At 41.3% G+C, this 11,919-nt stretch overlaps 1 non-coding gene across 1 annotated transcript; it reads right to left on the reverse strand.

Annotated features, from left to right (window-relative positions):
* Positions 1-11,807: 11,807 nt before the first annotated feature.
* Positions 11,808-11,881, reverse strand: TRNAR-ACG (transfer RNA arginine (anticodon ACG)). Its single transcript has one exon. It is a non-coding gene; the product is annotated as a tRNA-Arg (tRNA).
* Between the last annotated feature and the right edge of the window lie 38 nt (positions 11,882-11,919).

Consider the following 11,919-nt stretch of genomic DNA (forward strand, 5'->3'; position numbering starts at 1 on the left):
GCTGCAAATCCCCTTGTCGACTCTAGGTGTTTCTCATTGCTTAGGCTACATCTGACTGCCACTCTCCCATTGACATTCTTTCAGGCTCCAAAGCACCTTTCTACTCTTGTGTTGTCACATGCACCTCAGTCACGTTGGCCTCGGCGACGAGACCAGATCCACACACACACACACACACACACACACACACAGAGAGAGAGAGAGAGAGAGAGAGAGAGAGCCATTTCCTTGATGAGTGAGATCCACTACATTTGGAAAATCGGTCAAAATCAACATGGAGAGCTGCTATCAACCCGCGCAAAAAGGGAAGGGAGGATGGTGACTCTTTGACATCTATTAAGAGCAAAGTGAGCCGGCTAAGGAGATGCTGAAAGTCCTAGCCTGCTGTCGTCTTCTGCGTCTCCCTCCAACAGAGTTATTTATTGCCTCATGCTGTCTGGCAAGGCATCTGATGTGCTCAATCCCCCTCAGCAAATTCAACCGACCAGCAGTTTGTGCCCACGGAGCACCCTTTTGCTAAGGCAATACTTCTTTCAACTCGACCCTCCACAGATTCATCAAATTCTCAAATCTGGAATGCTTACCAATCGTCCGCACCAACTCAGTTACAAAGGCTCCAAGGTTGTGAGAGAGCAAATGCTCCCCTCCATGCTTCTCAGCTTGGCACAATGAATAAATCGTTAGAGGGGTTTGTAACCTGCTAACTTTAGGTCAGGGAACCTCTTAATTTCATGGATGATTGCAAGACTGGTGTCTTCAAGACGGGGAAAGTGACGGGTAAAATGGACCCCATCGTACTCTTGCTATTGTGGACAGCTCTTCCCCACACTTGCAGATTCCTACACCGTCATGCCTTGGGCCTGTGTATTCCAGCGCATCAAGCAATCTCAACCATCCATTGCATTAGCATTCTAACAGTGAACAAGACAAATGCATGACGGATGGGAATCTCCCTCACCCCCACTGTTCCGAGACAGGGAACAGGCTCGGCCTCCGCCTCGCCTATTCCAGCCCGGAACAGTGGGGTGTGAGGGAGATTCCCCACCTCGTCAAAGTCCAGGGTCAGGCATCTTTGGCCGTTCGTTTACTGGCGATTCCATGGCGGAATATGGGGTCTGCAGCCATTGGATGGGCAACACGTCAGCATGGAGAATCATCACCAAGCTTTGCAAATGATTTAATCGCACGTCAGCACTCAGAATCTTCACGAGCATTTGCCAAGCCAGCATGCGAAAAAATGACCCCTGCAGCCAATCATTGCCTCTGATCAACTGTGTCGTCTGCGCAAGCTGAGCAACTGTGTCCTCTACGCAAGCTGCATGGCCCTCCTCCCCTAGACATTTGATGGTGTAGGGAATGGCCCTGCAATGTCCCTACACCTTCCAAGGCCAGCATTTCTAGCCTCTTTAGGCCGCGACTAAAGGGCCCGACCTTTCCAACCTAGATCAAAGAGCCACAGCCAACACGGTTTAGGGCTTGATCTCTCTGATGCCCCTGATTCTTTCCAGACACAAGTAACGGGGATCCTCCATACTCCCCCCGTCAAGGTCGGGGGTCAGGGGGCTGCTGATCCTGGCCGTCTATCTAGTTGACTTTATCAGCGTAATGTACTGTGCAATCATTAGATGCTTGCCAATCAGCATGCGTAATAATCTGCATGACATTGACCAATCAAGGCCTCCCCAATCAGCACACAGAATGTTAGCTGCTTTTGACACATCAGCGATCAGAATATTAATGCACAAAAATTTCTCAGTGTCCTGCAATGAAACTCAGCCAACTCAGCAGTCGAAATCCGTGTGCTCTGCAGGCCACTGAGTTGTGGTATGCTTGTTTAGATAAGGTGCTTGATATGCTTGAGAAGCTTCGCGCTGGTGACCAAACTATCTTGTGAAGGATCCATCTTGCGACGAGCATTTCTCTGATTCAAGCTCTGCAGGTTCAACTGCAGCCAAAGTCAACGACTGATGAAATTAGTCAAATGAATAGAAGCTCATAACCCCCATCATGCATTAAGTAACTATGTGAAATCCAAACCCCTTTCCCCACACTTTCTTTCTTTCCAACCTATACCCCGTTTGTGAGAGCTATTGGAGAAGTGTTGAGAATCAACAGAATCTGGATTCAACCGATCTTTTGGGTATTATCGAAAACTAACTGCGGCTTGCCAAACAAAAGCTAGGAGGAGAAAGAACACCGGGATTACCGGCATTACGTCTACAATTGGATCGAAAATGGCATAAGCTTCGGGTAACTTGGCCAAAAGGGCATCGCCAAAGTGAAGAGAATTTTCTAGATAAATACTGTACGAGACTGTCATGTCTACTCTCCAGTTATGGAACATGTGATTTTCTATTAACATGTCTATGTTTTATACTTTATTGTTTGATTGGGCAACTTGTCGGACATCTAGATTTTTTTGTTCACGTACATAAATAGGATTACGTATTATCATAGATTTCTGCATCTGAATGAGGTAAGTATCAGGAGATTCAATTCTTAGTTAAACCAAATCTCTCCTAAATAGGCTTCCAATTAGTTTTCTTTCGCCAAATACCGGCAATTCCTATCAAATTCAATTCACCTATTCAGTTGCTTTTTCCTAGGAGGTTGAGTCGTTAAGTTGGGGAAGCGGTTGACAGTAAAGCCGATGTGTGAGATATTGGTTGCAATAATCATTTGTGGGGCGTGGCCAAGCGGTAAGGCAGCGGGTTTTGGTCCCGTCACTCGGAGGTTCGAATCCTTCCGTCCCAGTTTTGAGAAGAAGAAGAGGGTGTTGAATTGCGCTTCCACGTACCGAGAAGTAACGAAATGAAAAGTAACTCCTTTGATTAATCTTCCAGTTCATATTATGATGATAAGCCACATGTAGCAATAGATTTTTTTGGGATACGAAGCAACGAAATAGTGAAAGTAAACTATGAAATTAGCTCATCGGATGTACGCGGGACCCGCTCACATCGGTACCCTACGGGTAGCCAGTTCCTTCAGAAACGTACATGCTATAATGCATGCCCCTTTAGGAGATGATTACTTTAACGTAATGCGTTCCATGCCGGAAAGGGAAAGAGATTTTACCCCAGTAACTGCTAGTGTAGTGGATCGCCACGTGTTAGCACGTGGATCCCGGGATAAGGTTGTAAGTAATATAAGCCGAAAAGGTGAGGAATAACGCCCTGACTTAATTGTATTGACACCTACGTGTACCTCTAGTATCCTACAAGAAGATTTACAAAATTTTGTGGATAGAGCTTCCCTGTATTCTGAGTCCGACGTAATTCTCGCCGATGTCAATCACTACCGAGTTAACGAGCTTCAAGCTTCGGATAAAACTTTGGAACAAATAGTTCGATATTATTTAGATAGGGCCCGCAAGGAAGGTATTTTTAACCGGTCCCTGACAGATGTTCCTTCAGCCAATATTATAGGAATTCTCACCCTAGGTTTTCACAATCAACATGACTGTCGCGAGTTGAAACGTCTACCTGGAGAATCGGGGGTTTCAATTAATCAAATAATCCAGAAGGAGAGTTTCTTAATAATCTCAAGGATTTGCCAAGAGCTTGGTTTAATATAGTCCCTTACCGGGAGATAGGTTTGATGGCAGCAAGTTTCTTGGAGAAAGAATATGGAATGCCTTATATATCAACAACTCCGATAGGTATTTCAAATACAGCCGACTTCGTAATGCAGGTGGAAAAACTTATGAATTTCTGGGCTACTGTATTACTGGGAAAGAAACTTCATTACGATCAATATGTTGAAAATCAAACTAAATTTGTTTCTCAAGCAGCTTGGTTTTCCAAATCTATCGATTGCCAAAATTTAGCTGGAAAAGAAGCAGTGGTTTCCGGCGATGCAACTCACGCCGCCTCGATTACCAAGATACTCTCCGGAGAGATGGGAATTCGTGTAAGTTGTTCAGGCACGTATTGCAAGCATGACGCGGGACGGTTTAATGAGCAGGTTCAGGGTTTGTGTGATGAAGTAATAATTACAGAAGATCATACTGAAGTTGGGGATACGATAGCTCGTATTGAGCCCTCTGCTATATTTGGAACTCAAATGGAGCGTCATATCGGCAAACGTATTGACATCCCGTGTGGGGTTATTTCTTCACCAGTTCATATTCAGAATTTTCCTTCAGGATATCGACCCTTTATGGGTTACGAGGGAACGAATCAAATATCAGATCTAATATACAATTCATTCAATCTGGGTATGGAAGATCACTCATCAGACGTGTTTGGAGGACACGACACCAAGGGGATAAGCACCAAGTCCCTATCTACAGGTGGAAAATCTATTGATTGGACCCCCGAAGCTGAGTCGGAACCAAAGAGAATCCCTGGTTTTGTGAGGGGAAAAGTAAAAAAAAATACCGAGGTTTTTGCAAGACAAAACAATATTTTGAAAATTACAGTTGATGTAATGTATGCGGCTAAAGAAAGAAGATCGATTGAGTCCTTAGCTTAGTTCGAGGAACTAGTCCGCTAATTACTCGAGATAAGTTTTAGTCCATTTAACTCAATCCCATTTTGAGAATGCACTGAACGGGTGGCATCATAAATTGATGATGCCTAATCGGGAGGTATTTAACAATGAGAAATTGTCGGTCCTTAGATTAGATCTTATGGTGAAATTACGCCCGAAGCAATGTGGTAGGAAGCAACGGGTGACTCGAGTACCAGAATTGCTTTTGCGGAATTCAGTAACCGCCGGTTCTTTCTGAAGGACGAAACGTTTCTACTTCGACATTTATTAAGACTAATTACTCAATGAAACTTGAGGCATACACATTTATTCCGGTGTATTTGTACATACATCTTGGGAGAAGCGGTATCTATGGTTATCCTTACAAAATACAGCAGTAAACTCCTATCAGGCTACCACCTTTTTTGTTTGAAACAAAAAAAAAATATCTTCCACGTCGGATGTTACAAGTGATAAGTTTTTTGGATCCCAATTGTTTTCTTTTCCCTTTCCTGGGGTAAAGATAGTAATCCACTCAATCCGAGTTACAATTCAAGCCGCGCGAACTTAAACTTTCATGTGCGGTTTTGCGGGGGGGTTCATGCCAATGCACCTATCTTGATAAACGACTTACCGAATAGTTGCAATTGAATCCCAATCCCGGCAAGAAGGGAAAGTAATTAAAGAGGTTGAGTTTTATAACCCTCGGAGGGAGGAAACCCAGCTAGATATTTTGGCTATCACTACCTTGTGCGGAAGCGGCGTCAAATTAACAGAAACTGTTTGCAATATTTTCAGACGGGCAACTTTTAAAATTACTTGAACGCAGTAAAGACAAATTTCCGAAATAAGAGTTAAAATTTGAAACGCTCTGATAATTGGGGAGAATCTAACGGATTTAGTTTGCAGATATTTTCAGATGTTTTTGTATTATCCCTCTCTTTTTCCTGTACTATACCTTTATGTGGTATTCGTTATCCCGTCGAGAAGCAGAATATTTAGGACAAATTATTGGTTTTTCCTCAAAACCTATTTAAATGGAAACTTCCTTGGGAAGATTTTTCGGAATGCAGTGGAAGGGTGGAACGGGGAAGGCAAAAGTGGAAGATAATTAATCCCGTCGAATTGAAAAATTAATCTAGAAACAAATTCTCTCTCTCTCTTTCCTTTCCGTAACTAAAATTGGATTTGGGAATTTGCAAATATATTCCTATTTAATTATTAATAAGTGCGCCTGTTTTAGGCAAGGAATCTGTTTGACAATTTGTCAAACAAAAAAAAAAAAAAAATCCTTCCTAAATTGAATTTCAACAGATGTTTTCCTAGCCAGATTAGTAAGTATGCCCCATATTGAAAGATACTTACTAATCTCACCTCTCATCTTGCGTAATACCAATTTTACTTTTGGTAAAAATGATACTAACAAATACAAGTAACTTGAATTGTAAGGAAATTCCGACTACAAATGATTTGTAGATATTATAGACGGAATTGCTTTCTTTCTTTTTTTTTTTTTGAGGAATTTTTGCATCAGACATACCAATGCTTGGGAGTTATCGCGACGAAAGTCAATTACGGATCTCCTGCTAAATCTGGTCCTTTACATAAGAACGGGGAGTTTTATATTAACAAGAATTGTTTTTTACACCCACTTCTTTTTTTGTCTGAGGAGAATTTTTATTTGACAGATGGCAAACGCCGATCACATGGTGCAGACGCCAACTTGGTTTTTGGGGCCTGGAGTACGGTGGCAGTCAAACGTTTAATTGGTAGCGTACGTGACCCTAATCTAAATTTTTTGAAAATTTACGATTCAGTGTCTGTTCGAAACTTAACCGACGGATTAGACGTGGATTTGTATCTTCACCCGCTTTTGAAAATGACATATCTCATATTAGGCATAGCCCTTTTTCCTAAAATCAGAGCTGAAACAAGTAGTAAGTCAAAGATGTTGCAGTCTATTCATTCGATGTTTTTATTTCTGGAAGATAGATTTTCAAAATCTAATCATATTTTAGAAGCGGATTTGCCACATAATCTTCATCTAGAAACTTCAATTCGATTGTTCCGACGACAAATTAAAGATGTTTCATTTCTGCATCTGCTAAGAATAGTTTTTCGTAAAAGAAAAATATTTTGCGGAAAAACTTTTTATTCCCCTGGGGGGGGGCAAGACGGAAGTGTTGACATCCCAGTTCGAAATTTCTACATCTTCGAGATCGATTCACTTCTACTGATCCCCTGGAAACAGGTATATAAATTCCGAGTCAATTATTTATCCCCTATAGATAGTTGTAATATCATTCGGAAAGAGATATATGCTTCTGCATATAAATTCAAATGGAACAAAGCGAGTATTGATTACTCCTTTAGCCGAAGTTTGTGGATTCATTACGGAAGATGGAGAAACAAATTTCTTATAGCCTCCGAGGGAACTCACTATTTTGTGAAAAAAATGCTTTACTATCTTTGGATACTTCTAAAATATCATTTTCACTATCGGATCAAATCTAATGAACCCTGGATAAGAAAATTATTACCCACTAGCTGCGTCTCATCCCCGGGTTATACACTACTAGCGCAACTGGTATCAAAAAATGTTCGTATTGAAACCGTGACAGATTTGTATATCAGTATTTTGGGTGGAAAAAAGTTTTATCCTAAAATTCCAAATTCAATAATAATTACTACCTTGGCAAAACAAAGATTTTGTGACTTCACTGGACGTCCGATTGGTAAATCGGCCTGGGTTACTTCTACAGATGATAAAATAATTGATGGATATGTCCAACTTTGGCAAGTTTTTTCCTTGTATTATGGTGCCTCGATGAATCAGTATAGATTGCGCAGATTGATATTTCTATTGCAGATGTCATGTGATAGTACGTTAGCTGGTAAACATAGAAGTACAATACGTCTCTTGAGATGTAAATCTAATGTAGAGGCGCTCAATCAAATTCTGGCATCTAGAAAGTTTGAATTGTCTAGTAGTCGGAGGGTTTGGCGTTCATCTTCGATACGGTCTGTCTTAGTACAATTCACCGTATTAGATATCGGGCTCTGAGAGATTTAGGAATTGCTACTTGTTGCAAATTTTTAAAATTGCTGCCAAATAAATTCATTAGTTAGAAATTTTTATTCCATTGCTTTCGTTTCTACGAATGAGTACGTAGATATGTAAGTATCCAACTTGTTTTTTAATTACTTCCCAAGAGAAAAAGATGGGGAAGGAAAGAGAAAAAAAAATCCAACGTCAAATATTACTTCGATTTTTATCACGAATGATATTAACTTATTTTTAGCAAAATTAACTTATACCTCCGCCAAATTGACAATTTTACCAGAAATTATCTTGATTCTAGGCTTAGCCGCAGTAGTTGTAATTGACTTATTGAGTAAAGGAAAAAACACATTTTTGCTTTACAAAATCTCCATGGTAACCCTTTTAGCTAGTGCAGTTATCTTGTTATGGCAGTGGGGATTTTTTACCGCTTATGAACGTTCTCACGCCAGAGATTTTGGGAATATTTTCAGATTTTTTTTACTCATTTGCTCGTCATTATCTATTTCTTCGTCGGTTGATTATATACTTTGTTCAAAAATGTCTTTAGCTGAATTTTTATTGTTTAAATTAGCTGCAGGTTTGGGGGGTATGGTTCTCAGTTGTGCAAATGATTTGGTAACTATTTACGTGTCCCTGGAATTCTTAGCCTTATCTTCCTGCTTTTTATCTGGATATACCAAACGGGACATGAGATCGAATGAAGCAACTACGAAATTCCTGTCGATGAGTGGAGCGAGTTCCTCCCCCCTATTATATGGTTTCTCTTCGTTATATGGACCTTCCGGCGGACAGCTTCAGCTTGACAAAATAGTTGACGGAATTATATTCAATCGATATGGTTCTATAATTTATCTATCTGCTGCGTTTACTACAGCCGGAACAGCATTCAAATTGTCTCTCTTTCCATTTCACCAGTGGACACCTGATGTATATGAAGGAGCGTGATTCGTTCAGATCCGGGAAGTTCTATATTTGTTATAGGTAACTAAAAATTAACAAATTAACTCCCTCTGCATCCCGCGAGCATGCGGGAACATCTATCAATTCCCCAAATTTGGTTATTGTGTGAACAATTGGCTCCTGCTACATCATAAATCCTAATAGTTTGACAAATATCGTGTAGCAAAACGGAGCTAGTTCGCGGATTTTGATAAATCGGTGGCCCAATTTATATTCCTCCGTATGTATCAAATAGACTTCTTTTTTCTGCGAAGTTCGTTCATCAGGGGTAGATTCTTTTCAAATAAATGTCAAATTAAAAATTCATACAATGCCTTTATTTTTTTTTTTTTATTTTTATAAAGTCCCCTACTATTCCTGACGTGGCGGGATTTAGCCTTTTTTCTTGTTTTCAACAAACGTTGATCTGAAAATTTACCCTAAGATAGGTTTTTGTCTTTTTGGCGGGAACGGAGAAAGTCGCAATTTGTCTCTTCCGCCTGTTGCATGTGCCTATCAACCAATAGTTGTTGAAAGGATTTCGTTGCAAAAGGGAAAAGGACAAATAACCAAGAAGGAATTTGAGACGAAACCCTTGGCGGGAGATGAAAACAAATGATGAGGGATTCCTCGAGAAGTTAACAACTATTCTTTGCATCGAGTGATTCTGGATTTTTTGAGGAAAAATGGATTTGAGACATACACGAGGAAGGTTCTGGGAGCAATACCAGTTATGACTCCCCTCCGAACCAGGAGCCGTGTGAGGTGAGAATCTCACGCACGGTTCTGAATGAGCGAAAAGATCGAAAATCTTCTTTTCGACTCTGACTCCCCTACACCAGTCGTTGCTTTTTTCTCCGTTACCTCCAAAGTAGCAGCTCCAGCTTCATTTACAAGACTCTTCGGTCTAATTTTCCCATACTTCTCTAATGAGTGGCATGTCGCGGTGGGATTATTAGCTACCTTTAGCATGATATTGGGAAATTTAATTGCCGTTACTCAGAGAAGCGTAAAACGTATGCTAGCTTATCCTTCTATAAGCCAAATTGGATATATCATGATTGGGGTACTTTCTGCAGACTCAGGGAACGGTTACGCAAGTATGATAACTTATACGTTTATCTATATACTCATGAATTTGGGAACTTTTGCTCGTATCACCCCATTTGGTTTACGAACCGGAACTGATAATATCAGGGATTATGCGGGATTATACATGAAGGATCCTGTTCTAACATTTTCTTCGGTTTTACGTTCACCATCCCTAGGGGGTATGCCTCCACCATCCGGTTTTTTTGGTAAACTCTATCTCTTTTGGCATGGATGGAAAGCTGGTTTGTACTCATCAGTTCCGGTGGCGCTCGTCACAAGTGTCATTTCCATCTATTACTATCTAAAAATAATTAAATCAATGTTCACCGGGAAGAGTGGGAGGAGCGATACACCCCTAAATTCTAGACAAAATTCATTAGTTTCTCTATCAATTTCGATTTCGAAAAATTCTCTTGAAATAGCTATGATCATTCGTGCGCTAGCATCAACCCTATCGGGTATATTCATAGATCCTATTATCGAGATCACACGGAATACCTTCTTTTAGACCCACTTCAAATTATAGTACGAAACCTCCTTTTCTTTCTTTTCTCTCTTCTTTTCCCTCTTTCTTTCTTCTTTTTTTTTTTTTTTCCTCAAATGAATTAAAAGCTGGTTCGGCTATCCCAACTAGTTCGTCTGTGCAATTTACGAAATAGTTCTATCTTCTTCGGTAATTGATCCTGGCATTCTCATATCTAGCTTGTCTTCTTGCACCCAGAATCACTTGCTAGGAAAATGATCCCTCGTCTATTCCGGAGAAGATAGAAGTATTTCCGCGCAGTGCACAGTTGGAGTTGCGCAGTAACAACCCACGCCGTTACATCCAGCCGAGTATTTAGGCGAAGGGGGAATACCCCCCCTTTTTTTGTGTATTCATATGGCATCATTTTCTCAATATTGGTGAAAAGACTTGCCTGTGAGACAAGCGTGGGCTTGTCAGGTCATGAGAAAAAGAGGCCTCTGTACGAGGAAGGAATCAAACATTGAGAGATGATTGATCGCGGGCGGGACTAGATTTGAACCCTTGGCCATAGTCAGTATGAACTGGAACCTTACCACTACCCGGGGAATCGATGAATAATTAAAAAGGTTTGTGGATTTCGTTTCAATCTTAGTGGAGTCTCCCAGTTAGCAGTTATTAAATCCAGCAAAAAAGGAATGAAAATCCGGTTTAGGAGTTGACAGGACTAGAGAGATATTGGTACAATTGAATCGGTTCACAGAACTCCCTCACGTTCCTTTGCTTCGAAACGAGGGTAGGCACACCAGACACAAAATTGAGTGATGCGTAATACGGACGGAGGTTCGAATCCTCGCAAGGCGTCCGGAACAAAAGTCGTCTTGCATTTCCGGAATAAGTCTCCCGACCCCTTGCTTTCCACCAAGAGAAAGCAAAAAGAACCCGGGCGGGAAAGTTTGATTTGGTCAATCTCCTTGCCCCTCCGAACTAAGTGGCGACGAAACCGATCTTCGTATCGAGATGCGGGTGGGTCCTGTTGCTTCGGTGTCCCCCGAAGCTAAATCTATCAAAAGAAAAGGAAATCCTTGGGAAATTTAATATTCCCTAGTACCAATCCGTAAAAATGGAATGTAAATCCTGGGATTGTTGACTACTAAGAGTCTCTCTTATCATTCTATGGAGTTTCCATAGATAGGTAAGGTCGTAAGTCCCACCTTTTCTATTTTCCCCTCTCCAAACCAAGGGTGGGGCGGCAAAGAAGATATTGGGTCTCGCCCCAATGCGGTACTCAAAGAATAGTCTTACGGGATAGAGAAGAAGGAGGGGTAGGAAGTGGCGGCTTAGACTGATACACGGACGTGATTCGTCTCTTAAAAAAAAAAAAAGATTTGAATGTGAATAAGATGGACCAAAAATCCTAGTATTTCCCCAAACAGGCAGGGGATGGGATTTTGAAAACCCATTCTTTCCCTGTTTCCAAAGGACTCAAAATCCTTTAAATGAGACTCAAAATCCCATTCCTAAACCGACCGAGTATCTGGTTAGACACCCCTAACCAGATACTCGAAGTTTCCGCCATCCTTTTTCTTTTTTATAAGAAATGGTTTCATTAATTCCTTAAGCAGTAGGTAAATAAGATGCTCCATCTCCAATCGAAATGGAGCTATGTTGGATTCGGCTTATTCTCCACGCCGACTACTCCCGAGAGAAAATGCAGGGTACCAACCCAAACCCAGGCAAGATGGGAGGGAGATTTCCTTCGAGGATGAAGGGTTGCGGGCGAGGAGGGATTCGAACCCCCGACACCGTGGTTCGTAGCCACGTGCTCTAATCCCCTGAGCTACAGGCCCCACCTCTACTGGATCCGCTCCGGGATCCACTTGGATCG

Source organism: Adiantum capillus-veneris, unplaced genomic scaffold (genome assembly GCF_014529385.1).
Source record: "Adiantum capillus-veneris isolate H3 unplaced genomic scaffold, ASM1452938v2 Hic_scaffold_33, whole genome shotgun sequence".
Classification (NCBI taxonomy): domain Eukaryota; kingdom Viridiplantae; phylum Streptophyta; class Polypodiopsida; order Polypodiales; family Pteridaceae; genus Adiantum; species Adiantum capillus-veneris.